This window comes from Marmota flaviventris, chromosome 11 (genome assembly GCF_047511675.1).
Source record: "Marmota flaviventris isolate mMarFla1 chromosome 11, mMarFla1.hap1, whole genome shotgun sequence".
In the NCBI taxonomy this organism is placed as follows: domain Eukaryota; kingdom Metazoa; phylum Chordata; class Mammalia; order Rodentia; family Sciuridae; genus Marmota; species Marmota flaviventris.
In genome coordinates this window covers 106,914,467-106,918,923 of record NC_092508.1, presented here as the reverse complement: position 1 = coordinate 106,918,923, position 4,457 = coordinate 106,914,467, and the positions used below count along the sequence as shown (strand labels likewise).

The following is a 4,457-nucleotide window of genomic DNA, read 5'->3' as shown; positions in this document are numbered from 1 at the left end:
AGAATGTGGTAGAGGGAAGTGGCTCACATAATGATCAGAAAGCAGAGACTCCACTTGCCAAATAAAGCCGTGACCCCAATGCCCCACCTCCTTTAGCCACACCTACCTGCCTTGAGTTACCACTGAATTAATCCCATCAAGTGATTAATTCACTGATTGGGTTAAGGTTCTCCCAACCCAATCATTCCCCCTCTGAACCCTCTGGCATTGTTTCACGTAGAGTTGGAGGACATCTCACATCCAAAATAACAATCACATAGTGAAGTAAACCAACACAAAATCTCGCCCATTCAGCACTTTCTTTTCATGGTGGTCTTGCTGCCTTTGCCTGTTTTTTACACTAAGCTGCCAGGATTTTCACCCATGCAGGTGTTGATTTAGAAATCATCCAGAGATTAAATCCAGATTTGAGGTCTAGTCTTGTCTGTGGCTCTCTTCCCTCCAGAAAGTAACCTGTCAATTTCCAGCTTCTCTGCTAGCCCTGCCCCCCCCCCCCTTTTTTTCTACTGCTTCTTAGTGTTAAGCTGTAATTTTTTTCAGCTGAAGCTGTGAGGGTTGAATGATTCCATCAAAGAAAACAGCCACAAACTCAAAAATGTTAACTCTTAGAATCACAATGTTTCCAGGATAGACTTTCCTCTTAGTGCTGGATTGTAACTCCTTCTAAACCCTTCAAGTAGTTTCCATACTAGTTAATGAGTGTACATTCTCCAGGAACTATGAAACATTCTTCAGATATAGACATAAATCAGTCAAAAACTCTGATCTCAAAAAACTTAGTCTTTCTACTTTTAATTTTTTTTTTCACAATCTTGTATTATAAATTTAACCTGACTCCAGGTTTTGATAACAATACAAGACATTGCATGGGTGAAACTTCTTGCAGATTATAACTATAAAATCTGGACAAAGTTAGTTTATCCAGGCCTACTCCTGGATGGGGCACTTGGGGCCCAAAATTTGAATAGGATCTAAGGGCCACTATACTAAGACTGATAATTTGAAACACTTCAAAAATAGATAGATCATAGATTAAAGAAAGAGAGGGAGAGAGGAAGGAAAGAAGAAGGAGATATATTAAAGGTCCCTATTTGCTTCCCTGGGGTCTAAAGCTGCTTGAGATGAGAGTATCCAGGTAAATTATTTCTCCATGAGAACTTTACCTATAATAGATCAGTATAGGGTTTACATTTGGCAGTTTCCATGAAAAAAAAGGTGAGACCATATTTCAAACGGAAGCAATATCTCTAAATACTGAAAGGTGCTAAAATTATGCAAGGCAAAAATAAAAAGTATGTGTATCTCATCTTCACTATAGACTGCAAATACCAGGAGGCTCTAAAATAAAATCTCTGCTCCAGATGAACATCATATTTTAATACTTTGTTCTACTAGGGAAAAAAAAAGTCATGATTTATAAAGTGTTGGTGAGTCTGATATTTGGAGACTGTGCAGAACAGACTTCATAAGAAAGTATTGGAAGCAAAAATTGGGGATCTAGGCAGTCTTTGGGTTTGTTTTTATATTTGTTTGTCTTCACTTTTCTTTTATTTGCAGTGCCAGGAACCCAACTCGGGCCCTCCCACATTCTCAGCCAATGCTGTACTGTTGCAGAAACAGACACCAAAGAATTAGCAGGAAGCATATTTATTTGGCTGCAGCCAGGTTGATAGCAAAAAGCTTTTGCTGTAGTCAATCAATCCTCCTGAACTCTGAATTCAGGAAGTTTTAGAACTTTCTAACCAGTGTATAGGGGGAGGTACTCAGAGGCTCACAATCTACAGAAGTTCCCATGACGACAGGTTTTTCTTTCACTCTTCTGGTCAACTTAAGCCCTCAAAGACACTTTTTTTTTTTCCTGCAAGAATCAGTGCCTGAAAAGGGGAGAGTTTCTTCTCCCCTCTCTTCCCTTCCCCTGCCAGTTTTTACCTAGGAGCCCAATTAGTAACATCTTCTCTAATCTTTGAAATGTAAATATCCCTGTGAAGTTTGCCAACCTAAGGTCAGAGACTGGGTTAAAAGAATCTGTCTTCTTTATCACATTCTGCATTTGCAAGCACACTTTCCTCTTGAAAACTTTTACAAACTGTTATATATTGTTACAATACTAGATAGTCCATAAATGTTGTGAAAAACTAGTAAAGTGGTGTTCAACACCTGGAGTGCTGATCTCTTCTAGGCTGGTGGCCACGTGAAATAGAGCAACAGGAAATAAGAAGCTTAATTACATTGAACTCTTTTGTAAAGATTCTTGGATGATGATCCTAAGATCAATTATAGTATGGATTTCTGGAAAAACTTAATTAAGAATTTCTATGGAAGAAGGGGTGCCTCTACAGTCCCACTGAGCCGTACCTACTCCCTGGCTTCTGTTATTTATTTATTTATTTATTTATTTATTTATTTAGAATATTGGGGATTGAACCCAGGGGTGTTCAATCACTGGATCACATCTCCAGACCTTACATCTATCTATCTATAATTTTATATATATATATAAGATATTTATATATACATAAAATATATATATATATATATATATTTTTTTTTTTGTTTGTTTGTTTGTTTGTTTCTGAAACAACAACTTGCTAAATTGCTGAGGCTGTCTTTGAACTTGTTATCCTCCTGCCTCAGCTTCCTGAGCCACTTGGATTACAGGCATGTGCCTCTGCTCCTGACCCAGCTTCAGTTTTAATCAGGGACACTGGATCTGAAAGATTTACAATTTAATGTTATTGCAATCTCTTTCATAAAATTAAATTGGATTTATATTGAGCTCTCAAGATATGACAGTTCTTCCATTTTCACAAACCTCAGGAATTCAGCATAATCATTACTGAAATAAAAGTCAACCAATAAATACGAGAGTGACACAGGCCTACCAGTGCTGTGCTGTGAGAAAGGGAGGCCCATCTGCACACGGTGGAGTTAGGTTCTACCTGCAGGAGGCCACTGCTGTGTGGAGACCTCCTGGTGCAGCCACCACCACCATGTCCAAGCAGGAGCCAAAACTGTCAACCAAGGATTTGGGGGATAAGAAGAAAGGAGAATATATTAAGTCATTGGACAGAATAGCAGTGATATTTGGTTCAAAATGAAAATGACAATGTCACAGGAGAGCATGAGGCAGAAGCTCTAAACCTCAGTTCTTGTGTTCCCACAAAATAAAATTTAAAGTCAGACATAAAAAAGTCAAGTGAGGGAATGTATTATGAGTGGAAGCAAAGTCAGGCTCAAGCAAAGAACCCAAAGGGGGAGGGAGGGAGGGAGGGGGGCGTAGAGGGAGAGAGGAGGGGGCAGGGGAAGGGAGAGAGAGACAGAGAGAGAGAGAGAGACCTTTAAGCAGAGAGGGACAAAGGAATAAGGACACTGAAAATTTATTACTGTTTGATGTTTATCAGCAAAACTGTGTTCCACCTTCTAAAGTCTTTACCATTCAGATGTTTATGTCCTCCTTCATATTAACAGAGGAGTTTTGATCCTTAGTTGGTCCTTTCTGAAACTGTCATGGCGACCATCCCATTTAGGGGCCTCCATCTACAAGTCAATGCTATGTTCATGCAGGTGCTGGGGTCAAGGACTGAGAAGACTTGATCTTAGTATACTCGCATTGTTAAGGAAATTTCCCTTCTGAAATACGTGGAGAAACCTATGGGCTATAAATCCTAACTTTACAAGGACCTCAGTGACCCTGCCAGGAGTTAGTCCCATTGATCTTTCCTTCTAGACGGATTTTTTAAAATTAGCTGCCTTTGGTTCCATCCATTTATGCTCAGGGTTAGTACACTTTTTGTTCTATAAGATACTTGATGGTCATTGAAGGCAATTTCAAAGAAACCCGTGCCTCTTCTACATTTTCAGTTTACATTTCACCACTCATAACTACTACCAAATAAAAACATATCTCAAGAAACTCAAAGAATCACACTGTCAAAGATAGAGAGTTCCATGAACTCACTCAGGTTTCTCTTTGATGCTCAGAGAATTACTGATAATTTTACTCCAAAAGAACTCACAATGGAGGAACAAGATGTGGTAGAAGTTTATCAGGAACAAATTGGGGAGAGGTCTGACATTCAACAGTTTAGATATTCTTTTATTGTTGATGATACTATTTGAAATAAGACTCAGTTTCACAAGGTCAGGCTTTTGCATAGCATATTTACAAACCTCCAAAATCTCCAAAGAGACAAGTTCATCCACAGAACTTGCAAAAAGCAATTTCTACCTATGGTCAAGCAAAAAAAAAAAAAATGAATTATGGCCTTGAATTAATGCAAAAGTGCTGTAGAGATCTCCAAAAATGCATTCAAGTGAAAAGAAGTACAAAAAAAGATATTCATTCTAATGTGGGTCATAAGGACACAGAACACTTATATAGGAATGGTATTAGAAGAGCTAGAGATATCATGAAATAATGCTGGGTCGGTTCTTCCCTACTACTTATAAAATGGGTA

General features: G+C 38.5%; 1 pseudogene; it reads left to right on the top strand.

Annotated features, from left to right (window-relative positions):
• Positions 1 to 2,990: 2,990 nt before the first annotated feature.
• Positions 2,991 to 4,119, top strand: LOC114106865 (small ubiquitin-related modifier 1-like; annotated as a pseudogene).
• The last annotated feature ends 338 nt before the right edge of the window (positions 4,120 to 4,457 follow it).